The following is a 16,687-nucleotide window of genomic DNA, read 5'->3' as shown; positions in this document are numbered from 1 at the left end:
TGATTGGCACTCACTTTCAACTTCAGGTGTTGGCTTTGCAACATCCAAGAGGAAAAACATTCATCTTTTGGGGAACTATCTTTGTTGGTAAAATTATGACAGGAAAATAGGACTAGAGGAAATATTTGAGATGGCATAGACCAATATATTCATTTACAAAATAAGAAGTGGTCATTAAATGTTTCATCTTTTTTTTTTTTTTAATAACTAGACTTGCATTGCTTACCTACAATAAATTGAAATTGGAACTTTTTAAAAAATTATCTTATCACTTGCTTTCATCTTCTGAAAATTATCTCATCACTTTCTTTCATCTTCTGAATTTCTAATGATTTATTTTAGAGTTTATTTTCTGAATCATCTAGTCAATATCCTAAGTTCTACCTAAGTTCCCATGATCTGACAGAGTTAGTCAGGTTAAAAATCAACCCAGTCAAAACTTCATCTCTATTATAGTCTGAATTGATGTGTAAGGACATGCAGATTGACTTTCCTAATAGAAGCCTTAAAACATCCAGAAAAGCAATCAATACCATCGTCAATTCAATTAATATTCTGCTACATTATATCGTACAGTCTTTATCTAAATCCTAATTGAAGTTCACATATTTCTAGCCCCTTGCCTTTTCATTTCATTTTAAATTTTGATATCTATAGAAAAAATAAAGCATCTTCCTTGGGTGTAAGAACAAATATATGACCCCAAATATTTATATAATAGTATCTCTCATGTTTTTCAAAGGAAGGCCAATTTTTGGGGGGAGGAAGAAAAGATGCACCAAGAGATCATGCCTTTCAAATATTTTTATATATGTGAATCAAAGTTGTAATAAATAACGTTCCTTAACATTTTTACATTATATCATATCTTTAGTACAAAATACTCCAAAGATACACTTTTCTGGGTCTGGACAGATTTTACTCTATAAACAATTTCTAGTTCTTCCTGTGTTTTTGTATATTTTTTCTTTTTATTGATCTTGGTTGTTTATTAGATAAAGATATATCAAGTATCTTATTTAAAATAAACAAACATCTCCTCCTTAGTCCCATGGTCCTCTCTCAATACTGCTATATTTCTCATTGCTTTCCTGATACAGTTTAATGAGTGGGTGCTCTACATTCAATACCTCAATTTTGTTTCCATGTAATTTCCTCTTTTCACTTCACCAAAGCTACTGTTTCTCCCAATATTTACAAATATCTTCTAGTTGGATATTATTATCTAATTACTAGTCTAGTATTTGACTCTGTTTGCCATCCTTTCTTCTCTCACCTGCTCCACTGACAAGATGTGTCTGCCTTTATTTTACTACCTTTCTTTTTTTTTTATTTGTTTTTTTAAGCCACTAAATATAGTAGTAATTTAATAATAATAGAAAACAAATACATATACCATGCATACAGACTTTTGCACTGGATTATGCTTGAAAACAGAAAAGTTGTGATTTGGGACTAGAAACAATTGCAGAAAGTTTATGAGCTTATTATAAAATATTCTTAAGAGGAAATATGACCTAACCTCAATTAGTTTGACCAAATTTGTTTGCAGGCAAACCTGAATTAAATAAAATGGCTTATATTAGGTTAAAATTTTTAAATTTTAACATATTTTTTTTAATTTTTATTTATTTATTTTATTTATTTTTTATTATTATTATACTTTAAGTTCTAGGGTACATGTGCATAACGTGCAGGTTTGTTACATATGTATACTTGTGCCATGTTGCTGTGCTGCACCCATCAACTCGTCAGCACCCATCAACTCGTCATTTACATCAGGTATAACTCCCAATGCATTCCCTCCCCCCTCCCCCCTCCCCCCTCCTCATGATAGGCCCCGGTGTGTGATGTCCCCCTCCTGAGTCCAAGTGATCTCATTGTTCAGTTCCCACCTATGAGTGAGAACATGCGGTGTTTGGTTTTCTGTTCTTGGGATAGTTTGCTAAGAATGATGGTTTCCAGCTGCATCCATGTCCCTACAAAGGACACAAACTCATCCTTTTTTATGGCTGCATAGTATTCCATGGTGTATATGTGCCACATTTTCTTAATCCAGTCTGTCACTGATGGATATTTGGGTTGATTCCAAGTCTTTGCTATTGTGAATAGTGCTGCAATAAACATACGTGTGCATGTGTCTTTATAGCAGCATAATTTATAATCCTTTGGGTATATACCCAGTAATGGGATGGGTGGGTCCTATGGTACATCTAGTTCTAGATCCTTGAGGAATCGCCATACTGTTTTCCATAATGGTTGAACTAATTTACAATCCCACCAACAGTGTAAAAGTGTTCCTATTTCTCCACATCCTCTCCAGCACCTGTTGTTTCCTGACTTTTTAATGATCGCCATTCTAACTGGTGTGAGATGGTATCTCATTGTGGTTTTAATTTGCATTTCTCTGATGGCCAGTGATGATGAGCATTTTTTCATGTGTCTGTTGGCTGTATGAATGTCTTCTTTTGAGAAATGTCTGTTCATATCCTTTGCCCACTTTTTGATGGGGTTGTTTGTTTTTTTCTTGTAAATTTGTTTGAGTTCTTTGTAGGTTCTGGATATTAGCCCTTTGTCAGATGAGTGGATTGCAAAAATTTTCTCCCATTCTGTAGGTTGCCTGTTTACTCTGATGGTAGTTTCTTTTGCTGTGCAGAAGCTTTTTAATTTAATTAGATCCCATTTGTCAATTTTGGCTTTTGCTGCCGTTGCTTTTGGTGTTTTAGACATGAAGTCTTTGCCCATGCCTATGTCCTGAATGGTACTACCTAGGTTTTCCTCTAGGGTTTTTATGGTATTAGGTCTAACATTTAAGTCTCTAATCCATCTTGAATTAATTTTCGTATAAGGAGTAAGGAAAGGATCCAGTTTCAGCTTTCTACTTATGGCTAGCCAATTTTCCCAGCACCATTTATTAAATAGGGAATCCTTTCCCCATTTCTTGTTTCTCTCAGGTTTGTCAAAGATCAGATGTCTGTAGATGTGTGGTATTATTTCTGAGGACTCTGTTCAGAACAGAGTCCTCAGAACAGAGTCCTCAGAAATATTTTCCTACCTTTCTAACACCTTTTCTATTGAACATACTGTTTGTTTCTCTAGCTCTGCTCTCAATGCTTTGCTCTGTCCATGACTTCCCTGAAATTTAAATTATAATATCATCTGCATTCTCATGCTTAACATTACAACCTCATGACTTCCCTGAACTTTAAATTATAATATAATCTGTATTCTTACGCTTAACAATACAGTTATTTCCAAGCGCAGAACGGTCTTTTGAGCTCTAAGTCCATGTACCTAACTTTCTAACTGTATGATTCAACCTGGCTGTAAAATATATACCTCAGGTGCAAGGTGATAAAAATGGAACTCATTCTACCCTCAGACCCACTGTTTGTTTGTTTTTTCCATTGTGAAAAATGTTAATGTCATCTGGGTAGCCTCCAAAGCTAGAAACAAGTATTTGATATCTTTGACTCTTCTATGTCCCCTGCCCACTTCATCCATTCATTCAGTTATACAAAGAATATTTACTGGCCACTCAATTTATGCTAGACCCTCTTCTAGGTGCTAAAGGTAGAATGACAAACAAGACAAACCATAACTCTTCCCTCATATCATTTATAATCCACTGGGCAGGAGTTCACAATGAATGCATAAAAATAAAATATGTGATTTTAGATAGTCAGCAGTACAAAGAATATTAATTATGATTGGAGGTTTTATCATTTATGATTAGAGTTGGCTGCATGAAACAGAAAACCTAAAATAATAGTGATAATAGTAAAATTTAAGTTTCTGTCATTGCAAAGAAAATTTATTTTTAGGCATTCCACAGCTTGTATGGTGGCATCAATTTCTTCAGGGACCCACGAGTTACTTTCCTCTATAACCCTTGTGTAAGGCTTTCAACTCAAGGTCACATCTCAGTTCATGAAGTCTGCTGAGATTTCAACTATTGAGTCTAAGTTCCAGTCAGCAGAAAACATAAAGCACGGAAGAGAAAAAAAAAAAAAAAAACACAGGCTGCTATCAAAGAGATTAACATGGTTTAACAATATTCCTGGAGACTCCACAAAACAACCTCATGTAACTCTAATTTAATACATCATGCTGCAAGAGATATCGTCTTTTTTCATCCTTAGTCCAAATTAGATTGCATTGTGTAATTAAGAAGGCATGGGGAAAAGATGTGGGGTAGGCAGATACTTTTGCCATAGGTGGCTATTTAGTGAGCTTTAATAGGGAAGGTCTTTTTGAAGAAGTAAAATTTCAGCACATGTCTTTATTCATCATATAATCTTGATTTTATTCCCTTAATAAACCATTTTCAACCTGTTTTCTTATCTCTATTCCCTTTGGCCTTACCCTCCATTAACAAAGTTCCCCACTATCCCTCCTCTCTTTCACAGCAAAATTTCCCTATTCTTCTGTTTCCAGTCTGATCAACACAAGATCAGTTCTCCATGATGCTATCACAGAGCTTTTTGAAATACAAATCTGGTCCTTGAACTTCCCTGATTAAAAATCCTTTAATGTTTCTCCATTGACTCAAAGCAATAACCACGTAAGTCTTTCATGAAAAGCTCTCTGACCACCTAATATTTTACTCTTTTCTTCCTCCTTTCTCCACTAAACTCTAACTTCTAGGCATTTGTTACAGCATTATAGGTTGAGGGTTTTTTCATCTGTCTATATTTAAATTTATTTGTCCTTTTTCCAAAAATATCCCTTCCCCATCCAACTATGTCTAGAAAAGGCATGCACATTTATCTTTTTAAAGCTCACTTAATAGTCACGTATTTGTTTAAAATTTCCTGAATACCATACTTTCATATCATGGCCTCTACCTATAAGCAGGAAAACTATTTGTTGAAGTTCCCTCACTTATCATCATTAATCGTTTTAATTGTTCTAACTACAGACATTTCATGATCAACTGTGAGCTGCACAATGGTATGATTGTAGCTTTTGTTTCTATATTCAATTGCCTCTTTCTGAGAAAAGCATGTTTTTAGATACTAAGACTTTCTTGAGTAAATTAAACTTGTCAGCCTCCCAGGCTGAACATTTTACACTCCCTTCTGCTACTAACCCATCCCTAAGGTATGGTGTAATTTTCTGTTTGTGCTGTGTCTGCAGCTCCTTTCTCATCCACCCTCTTGATTAATTCCCACTTCAGCTTCTACTTATGGCCTTTGTCACCACGTATTTGCATCAATGCAATTTTCGCAGTGGATTTACCTTCCTTCATTAGCTCCCCCTCTTGATGGGGTCAAAACATAGTACCATATCATGGCACTGACGCCAAGCTTCAAGAAATTCAAATTATTTGCTTCATAAAGTTCATTATTTTCTAGCATAGAATTCACAACCTTTCATTAATCAGTTGTATCTTTTATCCATGTTTGTTTTATTTTTACCTCTTCTGTCCCCACCTACCTTTTGATCTTTTTCCATAGGGATATCTCTATAAAGGAGGCGTCACTGAGCATGAGGCATTCTGTCAGAGATGTCAATTTTGTGGGCGGCATGGTGCACTTTTGGGATGTGTGTGAGGCCAGTGGCACATAAAACAGCTGACCCCAAAGGTCCTGAAAGTTTCACGGGAGACTGAATTACAAGGTAGACATCACAGGCTGATTCTGGCAATGTTTTCTACCATGAAAGCTCTAACTCAAATTGACTAGATGGGGCAGTAGGAGTCTAGTTTGAGAGCAGATTAAGGGCTTGCTTTCTTAAGTGATTCTAAGATGTGGAACCCAAGTCCAGGGCTGAGAAGGAAGAGACAAACCAAAGAAGATAATTTAGCAGGTTGATTTAAAAATTGTGTGTTTTTTTTTTTAATTGCTTTTCCAGTGTCATTGCAAAATGTTCCCTTAGCTCAAAATAATGTTAGTCTAATTTCTTCTATAGGTTATTTTATAAGGACTCAATGAAGCACATAACTATACTCTTACAACATTAATTTTATTAATCCACAGGGAAGCATTGCACTATGTCAAAATCACTCAATTAAAAGAAAGTTGCATGTGAGATATACTTTAATGTGGTGCAGCATGTGTGAAACAAAATGATCTTTTAGTGAAAGATATCCACAGGCATGTAAAGAATTGTGTGTCTGGTTTTTCTTTTCTGGTGGCAGAGCATGCTTTGTTTTATGAAGGAGAAAACTTCTCTCTTCATTCCCACTGGAGTTTTTGCATCAACCCCTGGCAGCAAAGCATCATCTGTCTATACCAAAGTATTAGAGTGATAAAAATGCTCAAAATTGTACCTCTTCTTCAAAGTCAAAATTAAATATTACCTCCTCCATGAAGTTGTCCCCAATCTCATCAGCTAAACTAATCTCACCTGCTACTGTGTTCCCATAGTATTTCGTTTGTATATAAATTTAAAATTTATCACGCTTTCGTCAGTTATATTTTGTTTATTTCTTATCAGTCTTTCTCCCGCTATGGTAGTCTTTAGAGCTTCAGTTGGGAAAAAATCAGCTCTGTCTTCCACTAAGCCTTAGTTCAGTGCCTTTTAAAGTTTCTGCACTGAGACAGTGATACTCTATTTAAATACCTGGGATTTGAAATCTTATTAGATGAGATTGACTGTTGAATCTGCCATTTCTAGCTGTGCAATGTTAGGTAAACTACATAACCTTTATATTCTCTCACATTCCTCACCTCTAAAATGGGAGAAATATGGACTCATATATAATAGGCTTGTTGTGAGTTTAAAGACAAGATAATAAACACATAAAACTAGCAGAGTTTTGGTACTTAGGCCACAAAATATTATCTATTGTTATTACATGCTTGGTAAATAGATATAACTATTAGAAAATTGAATATGAATATGCCTCTTTTTTATCCTGTAAAGGCTAAACTCAAGGCCCAGTTTATTAAAAAATTTTCCTTAATGCTGCCACTATATCTTTTTATTTTTTACTGAGGTCTTCTAATGATGTTCATAACCCAGGATGCAAAACTAAGCATTTGATTATGAACTCCTTTGCCCTATTCACTAAGTATTTGGTGTTTGCCTCCCAACTTATTTGATGTTTGAGTGTTGGGATGTACGTTCTGTGACTGATAAGAAATGCACACCCAAAAGTAGCTGATCGTAGGATGTCACCAGGCAAACTTAACTGCTACTTGTCAAATGAGCAGAAAAGAAAATAAAGAAATATGACTTTTGACATTTTCCATTTCTTCCTTTACCCTCAGTATTCTATATCCTCCTATCCTTAAACTACCATATTTTCCAGCTTTGAAGATGGAATTTCCCTTGAATAACAATGTGATCAAACTTAAAGACAACCCATTCTCTCCCTTATTTTAGCAAGCTTATATGACATAACATCTGCATTGGAAGGAATTTGACAGTTCAATTCATACCTGAGGTCTGAATTTCTGTGAGGGAGGCCTCTTTCAGTGAGTGCAGCTCATTCCCTTTTGAATATTGCATTTACCTGTTTACAGTATACAATTTAACGACTTTTAGTATATTCACAGAGTTGTGCAAATGCAATCCTAGAATATTTTCATCACGCCAAAGGGAAACCCTGTATTTTTTGGCAGTCATCCCTTTCAGACTTTTCCCCATCCTTACCACCACCACCCATCAGCCCTAGGCAACAACTAGTCTACTTTATTTTATTAAAATTTAAAATTTTATTCTCATATAATTTCATCATTCAGCAGTTGTAACATTCTGGTAGAAAAGTCTTGGTTGACAGCTTTTCTTTTCTTTTTTTGTTATTTCTATAGGTTCTTGGTGTTTGCCTCTCAACTTATTTGATGGTTGAGTGTTTTGTGGATTCTGTGGCCAATGAGAAACACATACCCCACAGGTGGTGTTTGGTCACATGAATAAGTTCTTCAGCGGTGATTTCAGAGATTTTGGTTCACCTATCACCTGATAAGTGTACACCATACCCAATGAATAGTCTTTTATACCTCACCTCCTTCCCCCATTTCCCTGAGTCCCCAAAGTCATTGTATCATTCTCATGACTTTGCATCTTCATAGCTTAGCTCCCACTTTTGAGTGAGAACATACAACGTTTGGTTTTCCATTCCTGAGTTACTTCATTTAGAATAATGGTCTCCAGTTCCATCCAGGTTGCTGAGTATGTCATTATTTCATTCCTTTTTATGGCTGAGTAGTATTCCACAGTATATACATGTATACATTCCCACCATCCGTGTAAAAACGTCCCATTTTCAGCATATACATGCCAATATCTATTATTTTTTGATTTTTTAATTATGGCTATTTTTGCAGGAGTAAAGTGTTATCACATTGTGGTTTTGATTTACATTCCCCTGATCATTAGTGATGTTGAGCATTTTATTCATATGTTTGTTGGCCGTTTGTATATCTTCTTTTGAGAATTGCCTATTCACGTTCTTAGCCCACTTCTTGATGAGATTGTTCGTTTTTTGATTTTCTTTTTTTCTTGCTGATTTATTTGAGTTCCTTGTAGATTCTTAGTATTCTTTGTTGGATGTATAGACTGTGAAGATTTTCTCCTGCTCTGTGGGTTGTCTGTTAACTCTGCTGATTATTCATTTTGCTGTGAAGACACTTTTTAGGTTAACTAAGTCCTACATATTTATCTTTGTTTATGTTGCATTTGCTTTTTGGGGGTTCTTGTTCATGAAGTCTTTTCCTGAACCAATGTCTAAAAGGGTTTTTTTTTAATGTTATCTTCTAGAATTTTTATAGCTTCAGATATTAGATTTAAGTCTTTGATCTATCTTTATTTGACTTTTGTGTAAGGTGACAGATGAGGATACAGTTTCATTCTTCTACATGTGGCTTGCCAATTATCCCAGCACCATTTGTCAAATAGGGTGTCTTTTCTACACTTTATGTTTTTGTTTGCTTTGGTGAAGATCAATTGGCTGTAAGTATTTGGTTTTATTTCTGGGTACTCTATTATTTTCCATTGGTCTATGTGCCTATTTTTATATCAGTACCATGCTGTTTTGGTGACTGTAACCTTATAGTACAGTTTGAAGTTGGGTAATATGATGCCTCCAGATTTGCTCTTCTGTTTAGTCTTGCTTTAGCTATGTAGGCCTTTTTCTTTTTTCTTTTTTTTTTTTTTTTGGTTCCGTAAGAATTTTGGCATTGTTTTTCTAGTTCTTTGAAAAACTATGGTGACATTCTGCTCAAGTACTATAGAATATGTATTCTATACATCAGCATATGGAACATTCTCAAAGATAGACCATATGCTAGGCCCCAAAACAAGCCTCAATAAATTTAAAAAACAAATTATATCAAGTACTCTCTCAGACCACAGTGGAATAAAATTGGAAATTATCTCCTAAAGGAACCATCAAAATCATGCAAACACATGGAAATTAAATAACCTGCTCCTGAATGATCATTGGGTCAACAATGAAATCAAGATTGAAATTTAAAAATTCTTTGAGCTGAACAATAATAGTGACACAACCTATCAAAACTTCTGGGATAGAGTAAAAGCAGCACTAAGAGGAAAGTTACAGCCTTAAATGCCTACATAAAAAAGTCTGAAAGAGCACAAATAGACAATTTAAGGTCACACATCCAGGAACTAGAAAAACAAGAACAAACTAAACCCAAACACAGAAGAAGAAAAGAAATAACATAGATCAGAGCAGAATTAAAAGAAACTGAAACAACAACAATAACAAAAACAATACAAAAGAAAAATGAAAGAAAAAGCTGGTTCTTTGAAAAAATAAATAAAATTGATAGACCATTATTGAGGTTAACCAAGAAAAGAAGAGAGAAGATTCAAATAAACTTAATTAGAAACAAAACAGGAGATATTACAACCAATACCACAGAAATACAAAAGATCATCCAAGGATATGATGAACACACCTTGTGTGCATAGCTGGAAAACCTACAGAAGATGGATAAATTCCTGGAAATATGCAACCCTCTTAGATTAAACCAGGGAGAAAAAGAAACACTTAATAGACCAATAACAAGCAGCAAGATTGAAGTGGTAATTAAAAAAAAAATTGCAGACAAAAAATAGTCCAGGACCAGATGGATTCAGAGCTGAATTCTATCAGACATTCAGAGAAGAATTGGTACCGATCCTACTGACACTATTCCACAGTAAGAGAAAATCCTCTCTAAATCATTCTATAAAACCATTATCACCCTAATATCAAACCCAGAGAAGGACATAACAACAACAACAAACTACAGACCAATATCTCTGATGAACATAGATGCAAAAATCCTTAACAAAGTGCTAGTTCACTGAATTCAACAGCATATCAAATTGATAATCCACCATAATCAAGTAGGTTTCATACTGGGAATGCAGGGATGGTTTGACACACCTTAGTCAATGAATGTGATACACCTCATAAACAGAAATAAAAATAAAAATCGCATAATAATCTCAATAGATGAAGAAAAAGCATTTTACAAAATCCAGCATCCCTTTATGATTAAAACCCTCAGTAAAACTTGCATAGAAGGGACATACCTTAACATAATAAAAGCTATCTATAACAAACTCACAGCTAACATTACACTGAATGTGGAAAAGTTGAAAGCATTCTCCCTGAGAACTGGAACAAGACAAGATTCCCACTTTCACTATTTCTATTTAACTTAGTAATGGAAGTCCTAGCCAGAGCAATCAGACAAGAAAAAGAATAAAAGGGTATCCAAATCAATAAAGAGGAAGTCAAATTATCACTGTTAGTTGATGATATGATCTTATACCTAGAAAACCCTAAAGACCCAAAAAGCTCTTAGAACTGATAAATGAATTCAGCAAAGATTCAAGATACAATATTAATGTTCACAAATCAGTAGCTCCACTATATACCAATAGCAACCAAGCTGAGATTAAAATCAAGAACTCAACCCCTTTTATAATAGCTACAAAATAATAAAATAAAATAGAATACTTAGGAATATACCTAACTAGGGAGGTGAAAGACCTCTACAAGGAAAACTACAAAATAGTGCTGAAAGAAATCATAGATGACACAAACCAATGTAAACTCATCCCATGCTCATGGATGGGTAGAATCAATATTGTAAAAATGACTATACTGCCAAAAGCAGTCTACAAATTCAATGCAATTCCCATCAAAATACCTTTTTGAATTTTAATCATCAGAATGTTTCTGTTTTAGATTAAACTTATGATTATTAACCCCTAAACATACATGTCCTGATCTGTTTTCTGCAATTGAGAATGGTACACAATATAAATTCTATTCTCCATGACATATTAAATCCAAGGTATTTGGAGATGGTCTTTAGTTTTCTCTTGGGTTTTTTGTCTCCAGGCTGTAGAAGAAATGAATCATGGTGTCTCCTGTGTATAATCCTGGCTACCTTCTTTTGCATATGCAGTAGCAAATTAACATTTCTAAAAAATGTTGCACTTGAAGTGAATAGTAATTTATGTCTGTAATGTGGCCATAAAAATGCAACCAAGAGTAATTATCATCATTGTTTTGGAAAGTCTATTTCAATTAATGCAGTCTAAGAAAAATTGTCATTGTCTTTATTTTGTTTCTATGGTTAGACACAGTTATTATTTCAGTGATTTGTACTGAGTATGTAATCAAAATATTAAGAGTTTTTTTCTCATTGCATTGTTATGTGCATATCATTTCAAAACTTAGAGGCCTAAGGTAACAAATGTTTATTTAGCTCACCATGTTTTATTGGCTAGGTAGATGGTCTAGTCTAGGTCAACCCAGCTAATTTTTGCTTGGCTCCTTCATGGAATGTGGTTAGCTGGTGAGTTGACGGATACTTGGATGATTCAAGGTGGCATTACTTGCATGTCATGCAGTTGGTAAGTTATGGAACAGTGCACAAGTGGGCTCTGGGTCTTATTTTTGTCATCATGTAGCACTTTTGCACAAAGCAGTCACAGAATTTAAATAATATAAACAGTCAAAATTGCACAGTGCTCTGAGGCCTGGTTTCAGAATTGCTACAGAGTAGTTTGTACCATATTCAATTGGTTACAGCAATTACAGTCATTCCTTGGAGATATTACAAGTCAGATCCAGGTCACCCAAAAAGAGTAAATGGTGCAATAAAGTGAGTCAAATAAATTGTAGGGGATTATCAGTATATAAAAGTGATAGTCACACTGTAATATAGTCTATTAAGTGCACAATAGCATGATATCTATAAGAAGTACATATCATAGTTTAAAAAACATACTTTACTGCTAAAAAATCGCTAACAATCATCTGAGGCTTCAACTAGTCCTAATTTTTTTGCTGGTACAAAGTCTTGATATTGATGGTTGCTGACTGATTGGGGTGATGATTGCTGATAGGGGTTGCTGTATCAATTTTTTTTTAAATTAAGAAAACTATGAAGTTTGCTCCATCAATTAGTTTTTTCTTTTATGAAAGATTTATCTGTATCATGCAATGCTGGTTGATAGTATTTTAGCCACAACATAACTTCTTTGAAAATTAGAGTAAATTCTCGCAAACCCTGCTGTTGTTTATCAACTGTTTCTATAATCTTCTAAATTATATGTTGTAATTTTAACAATACTTACAGCCTCTTCACTAGGAGTAGATTCTGTCTCAAAAAATTATTATTTCCTCATCCACAAAAAGACACTTCATTTATATCATCAGGCTTCACTTCTAATTCTAGTTCTCTTGCTTTTTGCACCACATCTGCAGTTACTTCTTCCATAAAAGTCTCGAACTTCTCAAAGTAATCCATGCGGTTTGGAATAAACGCCTTCCAAACTCTTGTTAATGTTATTTTGAACTCCTCCCATGAATCACACGTGACCTTAATGGCATCTAGAGGTATTTAATTCACTTTGCCAAGATCCATCACAGGAACCACTATCTATGGCAGCTATAGCCTTGTGAAATTTATTTCTTAAATAACAAGACTTGAAAGTCAAAATTCCTTCTTGATCCATGAACTGTAGAGTGGATGTTGTGTTAGCAGGCATGAAAACAGCATTAATCTCTCAATACATCTCCATTAGAGCTCTTGGGTGAATGAACAGGTACATTGCCAATGGAGCAATAACATTTTGAAAACATTCTCTTTTTTTCTGAGCAATAGGTCTCAAGAGTGGGTTTAAAAAATTTAGTAAACTATGCTGTAAACACATGTGCCATCATACAGGCTTTTTATTCCATTTAGAGCACAAGCAGAGCGGAATTAGCAAAATTCTTAAGGGCCCTAGGATTTTCTGAATGGTAAATACACACTGGCCTCATCCTAAAGTCAACAGCTGCATTAGCACCTAACAAGAGCATCAGTCTGTCTTTTGAAGCTCTGAAGGCCAAGCATTGACTTTTCTTCTCTAGTTATGAAGCCCCAGATGGCATCTTGTTCCAATATAAGTCTATTTATCTCCACAAAAAATCTGTTGTTTTATGTATTTATTTTCATCAATAATCTTAGCTAGATCTTCTGGATACATTTTGGAGCTTCTACATCAGCATTTACTGCTTTACATTGCACTTTTATGTTACACAGATGGCTTTTTTCCCATAAATCTCATGAACCTACCTCTGCTGGCTTCAAATTTCTCTCCTGCAGCTTCCTCAACTCTCTCTCTGCCTTAAGACAATTGAAGACAGTTAGGACTTTGCTCTAGATTAGGCTTAATGCTTAAGGGAATGTTGTGTCTGGTTTGATCTATCTAGACCACTAGAACATTCTCCATATCAGTAATAAGGATATTTCACTTTCTTATCATTCATGAGTTCAATAGAGTATTACTTTTAATTTCCTTCAAAAACTTTTCTTTTGCATTCACAACTTGACTAATGGTTTGGTTCAAGAAGCCTAGCTTTCATTCTATCTCATCTTTGTTTGTTTGTTTGTTTTGTTTTGAGACAGTCTTGCTCAGTCACCCAAGCTGGAGTGCAATGGCACAATCTCTCCATAAGCAACTGAGATCCTCCTAGGTAAATTCCACCTCCTAGGCTCAAGAGATTCTCCTGCCTCAGCCTCCTGAGTAGCTGGGATTAGAGTCATACACTACCAAGACCAGCTAATTTTTTTGTGGGTATGGGGGTTTTGTCATGTTACCCAGACCTGTCTCGAACTCCTGAGCTCAAGGATTGGCCCTTTTTGGCCTCCCAAAGTGCTGGGATTACAGGCATGAGCCAGAGTGCCCAGCCCTATCTCAGTCTTTGACATGCCTTCCTCACTAAGCTTAAACATTTCTAGCTTTTGATTTAAAGTGAGAGAATTGTAATTTATTTTCTTTCACTTGACTACTTAGAGGTCATTGTGGAGTTACTACTTGGCATAATTTCAATATTGTTGTGTCTCAGGGAATAGGGAGGCTCAAGGAGAGGGAGAGAGACAGAAACAGCCAGTCAGTAGAGCAGTCAGAGCACACAATATTTATCAATAAAGTTTGTCATCTTCCATGGGCACAGTTCATGGCATCTCAGAACAATTATAGTCTTAACATCAAAAATCACTTATCATCTGAGTACAGTAGCTCACGCCTGTAATCCCAGCACTTTGGGAGGCTGAGGTGGGCAGATCACTTGAGGTCAGGAATTTGAGACCAACCTAGCAAACATGGTGGAACCCTGTCTCTACTAAAAACACAAAAATTAGCCTAGCATGGTGGTGCACACCTGTAATCACAGCTGCTTGGGAGGCTGAGGCAGGAGAATGCCTTGAACCTGGGAGGCAGAGGTTGCAGTAGCCAAGATCGAGCCAATATACTCCAGCCTGGGAGACAGAGATTCTGAAAAACAAAAACAAAAACAAAAAACTGATCACTGAGTATCATAATAGATTTAACAACAATGAAATAGTTTTAAATACTGGAATAATTGTGGCACAGAAACAGGAAGTGAGCACATGCTGTTAGAAAAATGGCTTCAGTAGGTCTGTGTGAGACAAGGTTGCCACAGATATTTGATTTGTAACAATACAGTATCTGAGAAGAGCAACCAGGTATGTTTTTAACAAAGCAAGATAACTTGTAAGGGTGGAGTAATTTGTTGCTCTTTTTGGTGAGAGGAGCTATGAAGCAAAGTGGCCCCTTTGAGAAAAAACATACATTAGTACCTTATTCTTTCATAAAGATTTTCAGTGCCTGAAACAAAAGTATTGAATTTCACAAATTAAGTATAATTATTTCAGTTTAAGAATATCTTTTGGTAGGAGTGTAAATTAGTTCAACCATTGTGGAAGACAGTGTGACAATTCCACAAGGATCTAGAACTAGAAATAACCATTTGAACCAGCCATCCCATTACTGGGTATACACCCAAAAGATTACAAATCGTTCTACTATAAAGACACATGCACACATGTATGTTTACTGCAGCACTATTCAAAATAGCAAAGACTTGGAACCAACCCAAATGCCCATCAGTGTTAGACTGGATAAAGAAAATGAGACTATGCAGCCATAAAAAAGAATGAGTTCGTGTCCTTTGCAGGGACATGGATGAAGTTGGAAACCATCATTCTCAGCAAACTAACACAGTAACAGAAAACCAAACACCGCATATTCTCACTCATAAGTGGGAGTTGAACAATGAGAACACATGGACACAGGGAGGTGAATATCACGCACCAGGGCCTGGCCAGGGGTTGGGGGCAAGGGGAGGGACAGCATTAGGAGAAATACCTAATGTAGATGATGGGTTGACGGGTGCAGCAAACCACCATGGCATGTGCATACCTATGTAACAAACCTGCACATTCTGCACGTGTGTTGCAGAACTTAAAGTATAATAAAAAATGATAAATACATAAATAAGAATGTGTGTGTGTGTGTGTGTGTGTGTGTGTGTGTGTATACAGAGAGAGAGAGAGTTAAGAAAACATTGAAAATATCTTATCAGAAGAAATGTTATTTCTTTCTTCATTGGGCTTTATGAGGACAAGTTGAGAAATCAAGCAATAAAAAGCCAATGTAAGTATGCTTTTTAAAAAGAGACATCATAAACAGTTTTCTCTCAATGAATGGATGAGTTTGACGAATAAACAGCTTTTTAAGCAATCATTAATATTATTAGAACATGCTTCTTTCTTCATTGGTTCATATGACATAGGTTTATATATGCAACTACATAAACATACTTTCTTTACAGTGCCTTGTAAACTATTCTCTTTCACTGAATCCAAGAGTTTGACTGAGAAACACCTTTGTAAGCAAACACTGAAAATATGATAATAGAGTATGTTTCTTTCTCTATTGGGCTCTATAAGGATAAGCAGAGAAATACTGCCATAAAATATTTCACATCTTTCTTTATCCCACATACCTAGATATTTCTTTATGTTAGGTTCATAACAAATCCACCAACCAAAATGCATACATGATTAATACATTTTAAAAAAGGATTCCTAAACATGCTACCAGAGACCCTATCACAGCTGAAATGTCTTTTATTTATGAGATTGATTATTTAGAATACTACCAATTCTGTTAACTATGTATTCATTATATTCTTCCCTTTCCCATTCATCCCTTTTGCATAAATATTTCATGAAAGATTGGGTTATCTAGTTGGTAGATGCTTATGATGTATGCCATTTTCTTGAAATACACATTTTCTGATAAATGCATTTGTGTGCATGTGGTATTCATCTGTATGTGTGTTTTAAGTTCACTTACATGTACTCTTCTTTCCAATTACAAATCGAACATTACACATTAACTATTATCTCCTTAATCT

This window comes from Theropithecus gelada, chromosome 5 (genome assembly GCF_003255815.1).
Source record: "Theropithecus gelada isolate Dixy chromosome 5, Tgel_1.0, whole genome shotgun sequence".
NCBI lineage: Eukaryota > Metazoa > Chordata > Mammalia > Primates > Cercopithecidae > Theropithecus > Theropithecus gelada.
The sequence above is the reverse complement of the archived record's forward strand: the minus strand, read 5'-3'. Positions refer to the sequence as shown.